The 15,448-nt window shown below is 38.7% G+C and overlaps 1 protein-coding gene across 1 annotated transcript in view; it reads left to right on the top strand.

Moving 5' to 3' along the window:
- Positions 1-15,448, top strand: part of LOC126367679 (nuclear receptor-binding protein homolog) — a 46,550-nt gene that overhangs the window by 18,135 nt on the left and 12,967 nt on the right. The gene's annotated exons all lie outside the window — the stretch shown is intronic.

The following is a 15,448-nucleotide window of genomic DNA, read 5'->3' as shown; positions in this document are numbered from 1 at the left end:
TAGACGCACTTTGTTCGTTTGTACGTATTAACTAGAACAACACATGCAAAAGGTAGCAAACTAGCAATACCTAGTAAAATATTACGCCAGCCTGAACTTGATAGGTCGGCCGGGCTTGCGTTTGTGCTCGTTGCCTCGTCAAGCCGTCTGGCGTGAGGTGGCAGCAAAGTTAATCCGTCCGCTGGCACCGGATTACCGAACGGTAATCCGCTTACGAATTTCGCATAATGAGAACCGACGACGTTACACCACTGCAGAAGTGTGGTTTGATCCCGCTTTTACAACCGTCTAATAAACGAGCTGAACAGTTAATAACGAAAGTTTTAACTTGTTTGAGGTTAGATGAAACTTTTCTAGTCTGACGTCGTACACAATAAAGCAAAAAAATACATTTGCAGGTACATTTAATAACATACCTAGGCATTCAACCAGTCTGCGTTAGAGAGTGGATGTAGGTAGTCGGAAAACCCCATCGTCTACAGTGAACCATGTAAACTATGGCCTTTTAAAAGTCAAGGCTGCGTACTCCGGTTTGGCCGCGCGACCTTGCCGGGGGGTGAAGTGGCCCGCTCTGGACCACAGCCAACGGCATTATAAACACGTACACCAATAAAATAGCACAAGGACTTTACAAAGACAATTATAACAAAGCAGGTGTGAATAACTACTTCAACACAGACAATTGAATTGACGTTCGGTTTGTTTTGCTCGAGCGCTCCTGACTCAGCGAATATGTTGGTCTGCGATGGTAGATAAGTCACAACGCGGCCCTTAACAATAATTCCAACGGAGTTGTCAGACATTTGAAATGGTAACAGTTCTTTGCTTTTAATGGTGCTTAAACTTGTATCGATCGGAAATATAGTAAGTTGTATAGAACTATAAAATGTGCTTGTGTAATTTATTTTGCACTTTTTTGTGTAACAGCCAGTGTAATGTTACTCAGACACGTGTACGTACATTGCGAGTGACGTCACTATTGTAACACTTGCGCACATAAAAGCTGACAATAATTTACTCTTTGCTTGCGACACGGCGAACACAACGTCACGAAGTACTATTTTCCCATAACTTGCAGAGAGTAAGGCAAAACATTGACGATGACGTCTGTTGAGGAGTTCAGCACGCTCCACTCAATAAGTAATAAAATACGTTTTATGATATTTGCATTATGTATGTAATATTAATAAATCTTATATGTTTGGATCTGATGCAATATCGCAAAATCGTTTCCTGTGACACGGTTTCAGCCGCAAACTTAATAATCTAGCATACCGACCCACGGCGTTGCCTTAAGCCGTACGATCTCGGCATTCCGTAGAAAAGCATTTTATAATGTTTGTGTATTTATTAAATATCACATTTATAAAAACATCTTTTGTTTACTTTTATTGGAGGTTTAACAACATCTCTGTAATAATATATGACTCAACTTCACTTCTGTTCGTTAATTGAAAATAAATTTAACGTGGATGCGTCTTAATTTTTGGCATTAATCTAACATTATATTTCTCTCACTTACATCGCAAGTTATACTAGGTAATATCTAGAATAAAAAGAACTTTTAAACTATAATTTCAAATTATATTATCCCTACAATGAAACCGAATAGCCGGGTTGTAGACATATTTCCCCGGATTATCGCGGCGGATTAGTGATGGTATTCGCGTGGCCCGGCGCCCGGGGCTTCCATCGCTCACAATATATCAATCAGTCCTGACACTACGTCATAAGCTCTCTAGTCCTAGATCACCGTTGTAACGGTTTGTTGTGAGCTCTACATATACCACCTATGATAACTAACTACTTTTAGGATACCTGGGGGGTTAAACATGCCACATGAATTGCTTCGTCATTTAAAAAGCAAGCAAGATGCGCAAGTCTAAAATTTCAATATTGCTTTTTAGATGAATTGCTTCGATGTGGCCTTTTTACACACTCTAGGGGTTTATGCATCTCCTGCATAAATGTCAAATTGCAAAATTTCTCTGTTAAATTAATTGTTTTAGTGTGGTTTTTTAAACCCCCGGTAACCTCGAACTTTATCTACTTTCATCTCTTTAACCAGCAAGTAGACACAAATATAGCCATCTACTTCGTTTTCGTCTAGAATTTCCTCAGATATGTTTTTCTTTAAATCCCAGACGCAAAAACAGAGGTAAAAATTTAAATAGGTTTTTTTTATGTAAGAGTGTCCGTGTCGTTGGCAGTGAAACCTCAAAGCAATCAGACTAAAAGCTTGGACTTATGAACAGTGTTGTTTCTATCTGTGGCGAGCGAATGTAACCTAAATAGTTTCGTATTAAAAATTAAACTAGGATGTTCCTCACCAAGCGAAACGCCTAAAGGTGCGGATAACAAGAGAGATGAATAATGGTTGTAACAAACACAGAAAGAATAAGTTATTTTGCGTCTTTTAATTTTGTATTAAAGCCGAAGAATTATCTTAAACCACAATATAATAATAGTTTCCTATAATAGAGACCCCGAACAAACATAACATAAATAGCCTATAAAAAGATGTGTTGCTACCCTGCTAACCCTGGTGTCAAGGTTATTGTTGAGCCGCCAAAGGCCCCTAACATGGCTCATGTAACGACTACTGACTTACATCAGTAAGCAGTAACCGGGACCAACTGCTTAACGTGCCTTCCGAAGCACGGATCATCTTACTTTTTGGATAACCAGGTGATCAGCCTGTAACGCGCTGACCAAACTAGGGATCACAAAGTGATTTTTGTGATACGTCCCCACCGGGATTCGAAACCGGGACCTTCGGATCGTGAGCCCAACGCTCAACCACTGGACCACTAGGGCAAATAGGAAGTAGAGACCGGAAACCACATTTCGATATGACTGTACGATTAAAGCGAGAATGAGCGCGATGTTTTATGACTTTGAATTCATGTTTGGATCATGGATAATTGATATCACGTGGTTTACAGAATTCGTGCCCGGTTTAAAATGGCGGTAGGCTCGTCCCCTATTACCTACACGATCCATAAACATAGCTGGCGAAGAGTGAGTGTACTATACAAGTATACACCTCTGCCTACCTCTTTAGGGATACAGACGTGTTGTTATGTGTACAATTAAAACAATCTCTATGATGACACCCTATTCGATTTGGAGACACAGAATATACCATTAAACCATGACATAGAAAAATTATCAGGTCAAAATTATTATACGCTATACGGGTTATTACGTGAAGAACGTGTAATGTAGGTATTTCGTCGTCACCTAACCGCACCGCAACTGAGGCTGAACCACAGAAACGCACTATAATATCACGATACAAAATATAACCTATAGGTATTGCCCAAAGGTCGTATGCAATAGATACTAGGAAGCATGACCCTCGATATGGTTATCTCACTTTGCCTTGTCACATACTACCTGTGAATCCTGGGTAATTCTTGTAAAAAACTATTACATGTTCCTGATTGACATTATTTTCTTTCCTATTAAAGGCATCAAAAGTCATTTACGTGTCTGATAATTCAATCTACCTCTGTTCACTGTTTCTAATTTCTTAATGATAATGAAATCTTTTGCAGAATTAAACTTAATTTCTGAGTTTAAAAACAACCTTATTGACGTTGCTAATTTACGTCGCTTAAAGTCAGTCCCAGTTTAAACTGCTTGAACTTTGCATCAGGCGTTGTAGTTGGTGAGAGCTAGACTGCTTGTCTGCTGTCTTATCGCCAGACGATGTAACCGCTGATGGTAGACGGTGATTTCCCAGAAGTAGACAGGTGTCCAAACCCAGCGAATATTGTAGTGCAGCAGTTGTGTAACAAACAATTAACGACAATAAACTCAAACGTTCTCCGGTTACATAAGCATATCGACTTCGGTCAATGACTCCACTCACTTTTAATACGCATACGCAACGTCAAACAATGCTTGCCCGATAACAAGCGAATGCAAAGTAACTTGTAAACTCTTACGTTCGAACTGCGTCAAAACCACAAACATACGTAGTTGCCAATATAGGAATTTGCAAAATTCTCAGAGGTTACCCTCTGGGTAGAACGATACATGTTTCTGGAAATTGCCGATAATGAAGATAAATCATTGAAAAAACCGTCTTATTACAATGATTTATCTCAACCTTTGTTTTTTTTACGTCGATTTTTGCTAAATAGAATCTTCCTATAGTTTTTAAAATAGATAGATTATTCCAAACAGCGATGAAATTTAGAACCTAAAAATTTCAGTTAGGTAGGAACTACATTAAATTTTGATAATTCCAAATCCTTTTATTGATGAACAATCCTATTCAAGTCGTTGTCTGTGGTGGCGGCATTGATGCAACTCATGGTAGCGTTACATAATGCCATTTCGCTATAACTCGTGTTCCCCGTATTTTCAGTTCGATAAGTTAATCTAACCCCATGATCTGCTTGTTTCAGGTGAGTGCGAGTCACGACAACGTCGCCAGAATGTCGGCGAGCCTAAAGTCACGAAAGCAGCACTAAACGGTAATAGGTTCCGACAGGCCTGGCCTGATCCACGAGGCGCGGCTTTCTTCACATTATTCTGACCTCAATCCTCAAAGTATCAATTAGCAATCTATAGATTCATGTAAACTCGACTTTAGCGAACACTTGTCTTACACCGTCATTGATGCTACTAAAGTAAGAAGTTTTATCAATACGCCGATTTTCTTCAATTAGTCGGAAGGATCCCAGTTGATTTACGTAATCTTAAGCAATCAAATGTAATCTTCTTATATCGGTATTAAGTTAATTTCGAGCATTACGAAAATTGGGCAATATTGTCGGTATGTGGTAACTCGCAATTGTTCGTATAAACGTAACTTGTGTATATTTGTACTTGGCTAATCAGCAATTAGTGGGCTCGCGTGCCCGTAAAGAACCTCCCACGTTAGCTAACAAACTAATCAATTAGCATATTGAATGTATAATAGGTAGTAGTAAGTATGGCGCGCGCGAGACACAAGTTTTGGAGCCGCAGGGTCTATAACTAACTTGAAGTAACAATAATGATCATAATAATATTATGGTTCTATTAGAATTCTATATCAATATGACTTACAATCTCTATGCATCTCAGATATCGATATTTTCTTTTCTCTTGACCGGCAATAGCAAAGCTCCTAAGTTCAAAGAATACAATAATTCCAGCTTTATGAAAAGATAAAAAAGAGTATTTGTTTGATTCTGTAATAATGGATATTTTCATTGTATAAAGTTAGGGTCATTGAATTTGTTCTAATCATGATTTCATTATTACTTAAAGATAATTGTGAAATTACACTTACACTGTGGTAATACCAATCACTTACCTATTCTAAAAAACCTATAGAACTAAAATTACTCAAGGAGCATAGACACATTACTTGTCAAAGAAAGTTTACTCGAGCGAAAGTACTTAGAGGTACTTTCGCTCGCTCTCTAAGCCTGTGTCTCTGACAAGTGAACTTAAGTCAGGTCTCGAAACACTTGAAAACAATCACTCCAAATCTTTAGAAATTGTTCCCAAATAAATTTTCATATTAAATGTAAGAGTTAACAGGCAGTTCACGGGCTTCTTGAGTTGTGCTCTTTGACTTTACTCCAGTGCCTTAAATAAAATCAACAATTGTGCACATGAAATGAGACAACCAATCTCACATTTCAGATCTTTGTCTTCAAGCACTACCATTCAAACTCTACAAATAGAGGCATCAATCTGAGTTGAATTTATATTGCTTTTCTCATCTACATCAAACGTTTTGCGAGGGTTACGTAAAACGGAAACTAAATGTAGGCAGACCGCGAATAGTAGAGTTGGGTAAACATAAACGCAGAAACCACTGGCTGGCTTCCAGTGCTGACGAACACACGTCGACCCCAGGTTCAGACCTGGGGCTTGAACTGGCTGATCACGAATCAGAAACATGCAACTCAATGAAAGTATTTGATAAGTTCATGTTTTACTAAGGTTAGGGGCTCCGGGTTGTTCATTTTTTATATGTATGCGTTTGACCACTATCTCACCTGTTGGTAAGTGACGAAGACAATGCGGTTTAAGGTGGTAGTCATGTGACCTTAATAGACCCTTTACATAACTCTAATATCCATAACCTACAGGAATAGTCAAGGATGAATGGTTCCATTGACCCCAAATTCAAGAGTGTAGTATCTTGCCTCACTGTCTTCTTGCCTCACAAAATCGATTTCAATTACTATAAATTGGATCAAGAAACATGCGCACAACATCTTCCTTTAACACCGATTGATTCCTCATTATTTACATTAACACGTCAAACCGTGATATTTGTCTCTCGCACAAATCATGATTAATATGTACCTCTAACCTGTTGAAAATGACCTCATTTTGCACACGATACAACATCTAATAAACATGTAATAAAAGGACCTTTAGTATATCTAAAAAAATCTTGACGATGATCCTGAAAAAAACATTTTTACAGTGCATAGTAACGCCTCCAAAAATAACTTCAGTATAACAAGCCTCAGTAGCTGCTCCTCACGCAATGAATCATCGCATCCTCACAATTTACGCATTCTCCCTCATTCCCGTCATCCAGCAAGTATTCCAGACTTGCAAATATTTAGCTGATATTTATAGCCCCATCTCATCGGACAACGGGAGCAAATGCTCGTAAGTATGATACCATCTGTGTGCAGAAAATTAAATACTTACTGAGTAGATTATAACTATGGTAGTCTCGACAAATGTTCCTATTCTGTGCTAATTTTTTGTCTGGCTGGTTTAAATGTTGCAGGAATTTAGGCTGAGTGCGATGAATATTTCAAGATCCCCAATGGTTCCGTTCCAAGACTAGTTATTGGTGTTTTTTTGCGGCGGAGCGTTATGATAACGACTCGTCGTTCAACCCCAATTTTTATGTATGAAACTTCTGTTGTGCCAGGCCTGGCAAATTGCAAACCTGGCAAACTGGCAAAGCCTGCTGTTGTTTTATTCTCCTCATGATTTTATCCAACTGCGTAATGTTGCTATCTCAATTTTTCTCAATAAAATTTGAATCTGACTCCGAATTTCGATAACGTAGTTCAAACTAAAACCGATAGGTGTATCCGTAAATATCAGCCAGGGCACTAGACCGTAGCCAGTCGATACGTTCATTCCGTCTTGCGTTTCTTATAGCATTCCGGAGAGGAAATGTGCCGACAGACCGCTCTTTGTCTCAAAGTCGTTTTGGAATAGAATCATTTCGTTATTTTCTTTCCCGACCCGGACTCGTAAAAGTAAAGTCAAATAACTTTATTATTCTTAAGAAAAGAACATAAAAAGAAAGCGTACGACGTTTTCCATAACTTCGATAATTACAGTGACAGCGAACATGGCGCTTGTGTATTTTTACCTTTTTGGCTCTTTTGGAGTTGATCAAACATAATGACGTTGTTTTGTTTTACCTAACGGCGATGACGTGTCCTGGCTGACACACTTGGCTACTCATGCCGCTTTGAAAGGTGGCTTGAAAAAAAAGTCTGTAGAACTCTTACGTCACTTCCTCGCCGTTTCCAGAAAAATACTAATCATGTGCCAACGCGTTATCTTAGTCCGCAATCAGTGTTATGTCGATTTTATCATTTGACACGTTATATCTGTTTGTTTTTGTAGTTGTTTAGTAATCTAATACAATATTATCTTCTATTCGGAGAAACATTTTATGGCTTGGAAACACTTTCTGTTCTAAAACTGTGAAACAGTCATTGCTCCATAAATTGGTCATGCAATGACGGCATTCTAGATTAAAATTCTTACATCGGTGACTTTCCATAACGAAAAGTCATAACAGGTGCGTCAGGTAGCATGACGTCAGCACTAATCACTGCATTCTGTGAGGTAACGTGGTTTCGTTTATCGCAATTGGTATTGTGAGGATATTATCGATGTCTACGTGATAAACGATCGGCTGACATCAGGAAATCCCGCAACATACATTTTACGCCTACCAATCGTAGCCCAAACCTGGATCAAACCAAGTTTTCGACAGATTAGAAAGTTATTACTTTATTTGTGTTAGTTATTGTATTCCATAAATACAGTTTTACTATACTTCTATTTTATTAGCCACAATAATGACAATATTTACAACGTATTTCTTTCCTTGTCCAACGAACTATGAGCTTTGTCTCAAACCAACCGTGATTATCAGCCGCAACCGGAACGGACATACACTTGTCAAGTACGATTGGCGAGTAAGGGGTTATTGCGTCGTATTTCAATCAGCTATATTCATATTTGCGCACTTACGAGAGCGACTCGTGGAACAACCTTCGAAATTACTTCCTTAACGTGTGAACATCAAAGGACGACTGCCTCACTCTCATCTGACAGGCCGATAACGTTGTTATTGCGGTAATCTATGTTTGGAACTTAAACGTTGCCTTTTCAAATTCATGTGCTATTTCGCATTAGCGCCTAAAGAAACATTACACTTGGCGACGATTGTTGTACTATCGTCGTTTTAATAAGAGCAACATTGTAATTAAAGTTTAGTGCCGTAAAATGTTTTAAATTTAGAGAATCGTGTTCCATTAATGCGTGTACAATTCTAGCTCTTAAATGTTAGGCACGATATCATTCATTGTTGGAACAACCGCGCTGCGTTCATCCACCAACCGCGCATCTGGCATATCTCTGATATTGCAGATGCAAGGGAGCTTGAAATATAATTCACCCGTAGTTGTCGGTCCGTGACCGCTTCTGGCGCTTAATAGAACACTTCCTAAAGAAATGTTTCGCTGTAATGGGGAAGGCGAAGGGATAACGAGTGCATGTGCAGGCGAAGTATCGACGGCAGCCGGCGCCTGGCCTGCTGCCAGGCTATTGTCGACTGTCCTACAGGTCGACGACACCTCTCGCGTGCCTAACCAGAACAATTGCACTACAATCGACACATTAGCGCCACCAATTCTAGATAATGTTGAAAACTACCAGCAGATGTTTTTTTGTGATCTATACCTGACTTATGCAATTGCTACACACGCCTGTTAATAATGATACGTTCTGCTAATCCCTTTGTCCTTACCGATGACATAGACTGACACACTTAATAAAACAAAATATAGAATAGAATTTGATTAGATTAACTTAAGTTTACTAGTTTCACAAATTCCCATGGCAAGGTCTTCAGTTGAAGTGAACCGTGCTTCCAAGTTTTTGTTTGGATTCTGCCAGGGCTCATTGCCAGTTCCCGGTTAATTAAATTGATTAATTATTTGACAAGTTCCATTATGAAATGTTCCATTGTTTCAAATCTTGTTGTATAAACGTCGTAACAGCTACTAAAATACGTCAGAAAAACAGACGCGCGTCACACTGCAAGCTATCAGATCTATATTGTAAATATTTTCATCATGTTCCATGTTAGACAAAAATATATCCTTTAAAAATAAACGTTGCCATTAATCAAACCAAGTACGTCACAAGACGGGGTGTCTCCGCTTCATCTTTTATTAATTGCGGGTTCGACGCGCGGATCCCGTAGGCGTACATTACGCGCCTATCAGATCGTAGGGCCGCGGCGCGCCTTGTGACGCCATCAATGGACAAGAATAGTCTCAACCTTGACATTGAATCGCTCGTGAAACGGCGCCTGTTTCTGGATTGCTCTTAGAGGGTCACACACAACTGAGTTATATCTTTCTAACGAAGAATTCTTATTGAAATATTCATTTATGCATTACTTGACTTGATCTCCGTTCGTTTCAAATTTAATGTGTTTCAAAAATAATCGTATTGATATATTGGTATTTAAATTCACTAACTAACACACACACAGCTGACACACACATACAGCTGTTTTTATTTTATAAGTGGTTCCACTCCACCCCACAACTGTTCATTCGCAGCCCTGGCTGCCAACAAGTTCAATGTCGTGATCGGGGGGGTTATTCTGCATTCGATTACGATTCCATTTAGATCTGAAATCGAATTAATTCGACTTTGTAATTGTCCTTCCTTATTGGATCCACCATGCGACAATCGTTTGTAATCTCGACGAGCAAATTGCAAATTGTCTCCGACTTTAAATCGTTGTCTGCAATTACGGGAGTGGAGTAATCGTTATAGCTGCAATATACTGTGAGAGCTTGCCAAATATAAGTCTCGTTGTAAAGTGAGATAATTCGCTGCAGTGTTTACACCGGGGCGGTGTGTCCATCACATGACAGGACTCGTCACAATAATATTATTAGCCTCGACCGTCCTCTCTTGATTCACATTCACGACGACGCGGACGTGATAATTGTCTTTTGTTCTGGTTGATTTCTAAATTGGGCTTGAAATTAGAGTGTTTTTTCAAAATGATTGATTTGTCACACTAGGTTGTAATTGTTCGGAACTATAAATAATAAGTCACAACTGTTGTGTTCTACGTAGTACTAAGTATATGAATATTGTGGTTGCGATAAACGATTCGCTGCAAAAATGTGTGTGAATAGAAATAGAATGTGAAATCTAGGTATACCAATTTTAGATGATGCAATATGCAATTTTGTCCAGATTTTTCCGAGAGACGGTATTTCTGAACGTCGACGTAGCAACAGGGATATTTCCATCATGTTTAGCCTAAGCGATTGGATACGATACCAGCCTAAGTGGTGTCTAGACTAGTTGTCAGACGGAAAATGTTTGCTTACCGGATTTAGGTTTCGGAAATGCTTACAGGAAATTGTGTGATTTTCTGGACACACTGACACCGCGGTCTTTAAAAAAATTCGTATTGATCAGCACCTTTGACATTGATAGTGTTTACATTACAGATTCTTTCCTGGAGTATTTTTATCTTAAATGCAACTAGACTATTTAGTCTTAGGTTCCTGCGTTTCTCTTCACAATTAATTCAATAACATAGATCTGCAACCTTTTTTTTATTCCCGAATTAAATTTAATGAGGAAAACAACAAATAATTTGTATGTCTCTTTTACCTTCTATTTTATTTCTGTTTTAATTTCAAGACGAAGTTCTCAATTCGCCGCGTATGAATTATTTATCACTTGTTAATTTGTTTTGTCTCTATTTTCTTGTCTCTTGTTATTAATACTACTTTATGAGTCTCGTTTAACATAAATCTGATAATATTTAGTACAAAATATGTTTATTTATTTAAACCTCAGACCCATACATACGGGGTATAACGTTGAACCCTTGCCCAGGGTTACTGGTGAAGACCTCAACGGTTGCAAAGGCAGAGATGGGACCCATCGGTCAGAGGACTGTTGCCAGCATTGATTGATTAAGGAAAAAATAGAAACCCTATTTTGCACATAAATTTTTTAACCCCATTGCACGTGAACTTAACGATCAAGCCTCCAATCGAGGTCCGTTGCACTTGATAAGCTTCACCTAGCGGGAGTGAACGAACTGCGCGTGCGCCGATAAACCCGCGTTGATTGTGCGCGCTAATTTTACACGCACGTCCGTTTGTCTATCTGTTGTTATATTATTGGTACAACAAGTTGTTGTTACAACATATACGATACATATGTAGTGAACTATTTTTAGGAAACAAAGGTTGCCTTTTTTTAAGGTGGGGTCAATTACCGGCTGGACAAACAATGGTTTAAATGGCTTTTTTGCCTATATAGGATTTTATTTTACGCCTGGGTCTAAGTACTCTTTCGATCCACGAAAAAAATCATAGTTTAGTGTAATATTATACATAAGCTCACGACTATATCCCTATTGGGGTAGTCTTGAGGTACATCCATCGCAATATGATGAACTACGTACAGTCATGAGCAATATAATGTACCCACTTCAGGACTCTGTCGCACTAACATATTTGACATTTAATGAGACTTATAGTTCAATTTGTCAAAAAAGTTAATGTGACAAGGTATACATATTAATGCTCGTGACCGTACCCACACCTCGCGAGCTTTCTGTTAGGCCAAGGACCACCTTGGCCTAACAGAAAGCTCGCGAGGTCGGCGACATGTCGCCGATGTCGCCGTCTATATTGATCGAGCCGCTGTGGTCCAGTGGTTGAGCGTTGGGCTCACGATCTGGAGATCCCAGGTACGAATCCCGGACATATCACAAAAAGCACTCGTGATCCCTAGTTTAGTTAGGACATTACAGGATGATCACCCTGATTGTCTGAAAGTAAGATGATCCGTGCTTTGGAAGGTACGTTAAGCCGTTGGTCACGGCTACTCTCTGATGTAATTAAGTACCTAGTCGGTACACGAGCCATGTCAGGGGCTTTTGGCGGCTCAATAATAACCCTGACATCGGGGTTGATGAGGTAATCCACCTCACAACCCACACGATAGAAGATGAGGGTTGAGCCAACTGTGTTAGTGAAACTGCACTTAAGATAAATTATCAACTCATTGGTGCAAGTCCGGAATCTGGGTTCGAGAAGCAAGTCTGTGTATCACGGTGAATAATATCACTGATTGTAAGAAAGCCGAAGTATTTATCAGCAGCACAGGATAAATAATAGTACCTACTATGTCTGCAGTTCATTGCCTAGGCATTGTATCTTCCTTTCACTCTACATTGCATTATATTAAGGGCGCTTTCGTCACAATAGTATAATGATTATCCAGGTACCTAAGCTAAATGATACTACATTATACCGTAAATTGAACGAAGCTCGGCTTAGAACTCCGCTACAAGGTACGGGCCTGCAATTTGTGCGTTTGTGCTAAAACATAAATCACTCGAAGAAAGTGATCCTCGTGAAACCAGAGGTAGGTTACTACCACAAGTTCTCGAAATATGTTTTAATAGAGATTTGTAGCTAAGTATAGGCTTGCTCCCCACTACATGAGACACAAACATAGATGGTCAGGAGTGTACATACTGTACGTACAACTCTGTATTATGTCCCTTCGAGGATGCCGCGACTTTATTTTATTACATTATATTTTTTGTTCTGTATCTTTCAAATCTGTTAACAGTGAAAAATAAACAATGTGTATACAGAACATATTACATTTTTTAAGATATTGCATAAAATCTATTTTATTTGTAGTAACTACCTAGAGCGTCTCTTACGCCTTGTCATTGCCAGGACGTTGGCAGAGGTGGAAAACATTCTCACGGTAATACAATTATGATGGTTATATATTGTATTTTTTATTATTTCCATGTGGGATGTTCGAGAACTGGTAGTACAGGGGTTTTGCGCGCAATACTCGTGGGCGACCAACGAGACGGCAAACTGCAGTTTAGTCCATAACTCACTACGATTTTACCTATCTGAATAACTGAAACTTTTTAAGCTTATATACCTACGTCCCATACTCTACTGCGAGTTGGTGGAAGCGTTTTGAGCTAGTAGCCCGGGGCCAACGGCTTAACGCGCCTAATCAATCATCTTACTTTTTCGGACAATCAGGTGATTCAGCCTGTAATGTCCTAATCTAACAAAGGACAGTCTCACAAAGCGATTATCTACAGAGAGAGATCGTGAGTCCAAGCCTACTGCTACATAATGTATTGTCTGATGTTAAAGGTTGCCTGGAAGAGATTGCTACTTAGCAATAAGGCCGCCTATTGTACTAATTCTTTTTCTCTTTTGTTTTGTATTTTGTTTTTTCCTGTTTGTGCAATAAAGTATTTGTTATGTTATGTTATGTTCACGAAAAATAGGCGCTGAAAGATATAATTCTTTGTTTATTTAGTTCGATGTGACTTATGAATCCCTTCAAGATATTTAGGTAATTTACGTCTAAATCATTTAGGTTCATAAAGTTCATAGTAGAACATAATCCATGGTCACATGGTCGTATGTTAAGGACGAACGTAATAGACGAAAGTTCTATGAAGTTGTTAAAAAACTCAAAGTATCAAGGCTTCCTAACAGCAAACTCGTTAAAGTTGTCACCGTAGCATTAACTGCAGTGATGGATATTGTACCATTCAATCAACACAGTAATGAAAATATATATCGTCGACATAAATTTCAATCTGTCTGAAATGTTATATCGTAACGTCAATTTGGACCTATTAATGGATTCTGAGTACGAGCGCCATTGCGCCATTCGTGTGCGCATAAATAAATACAGAGTTAACATGAGTGAGACATAAAATCATATATTGGTGCTAATTCCTGCAGACACCATCTAATTTGATTTTAAGTTATATCTGTCATTTTCTCATCCGCCGAAAAGGAAAGGAACGGGTAATCACAGGCATAAATTTTATGGAACACACGTCAATTTTAGGCAGAAATTTAGAAATCCTTCCAAAGTTTTATATTGGCCGATAACCCAACAGAGTTAAGTAGACAGCACACGTCAAACGGGCGCAGAATGCCTATTTTATTGCATATGAGCGGAATGCCTATTTTATTCCCCCGGGTTATTCATTCATTTTTAAATTAACAATAGAGTATTTGACTGGGTCGAAGGTAAATTATGAAATAGTAATCTAGAAATAGAAACAAGTCTAACATGATGAAAAATCAATCACATTTTTTTTTTTTACTTATTTTCGAAATTTATTTATGTATTAAGTAACAATAAGTACGACTTTTGACTGCTTTTATTAATGACGTCTCAGGTCAGTATTTCCATACAAATTCAATAGAAAGTTTTCGTTTTGACGTTTCGTAAAAAGTATCTCATTTGACTAGGTTGTCAATCATCTGTCCATTTCCATTTCAGTGGGTAAGAAAATGACGTGTATAACTTAAAATAAAATTAGAACGGGTCTACCAGGAATCGGGGCCATTATCACGATTAATCTTAGGGTAATACCACACTCCATGCAATAATCTCATTCTTACCGTTTGAATGTGCGCACTCCCCCTTAGCGGCTTACGGCCATTTAAGACTAAAGTAAGACCAAGAAGGGGTGAAGTAAACCTAATTACCTAAGTATTGGTGCGGGCGGAGAATTGCCGTTCTATACGTAGTATTCACTGCTCTACAACTACCATTGCTCTATTTTTCCCTAGATATGTAGCATGGAGAATGCTACACCGACAAGAGCGTGGCTCTTAAATTAGTGATGACGTAGTATTATTCTTTATTCTATGGTAATACTAAATATACGACTACTTATCGTAAACGGAATTACCTTAATAATAAACAATTACGTACAAAATATGTCCCGATGGGGACATTGTCGAAATCACTTTGTGAGACTGTCCTTTGTTTGGTAAGGGCTTTTCAGGCTTGAATCACCTGATTTTCCGAAAAAGTAAGTTGATTCCGTGCTTCGGAGGGCACGTTAAGCCGTTGGTCCCGGCTATTAGCTGTAAAAACACCTCCACCAATCCGCAGTGGAGCAGCGTGGTGGAGTATGCTCCATACCCTCTCCGGTTGATTGAGAGGAGGCCTGTGCCCAGCAGTGGACGTATATAGGCTATTTATGTTATGTTATGTACGTACAAAAAAAAATATTACTTGTTATAGTTCTAGGTATATCGCCCCATATAGATAGATAAAATACTTTATTGAGCACAATGAACACAAAAAAATA

This window comes from Pectinophora gossypiella, chromosome 6 (genome assembly GCF_024362695.1).
Source record: "Pectinophora gossypiella chromosome 6, ilPecGoss1.1, whole genome shotgun sequence".
Taxonomy (NCBI): domain Eukaryota; kingdom Metazoa; phylum Arthropoda; class Insecta; order Lepidoptera; family Gelechiidae; genus Pectinophora; species Pectinophora gossypiella.
The sequence above is the reverse complement of the archived record's forward strand: the minus strand, read 5'-3'. Positions and strand labels throughout refer to the sequence as shown.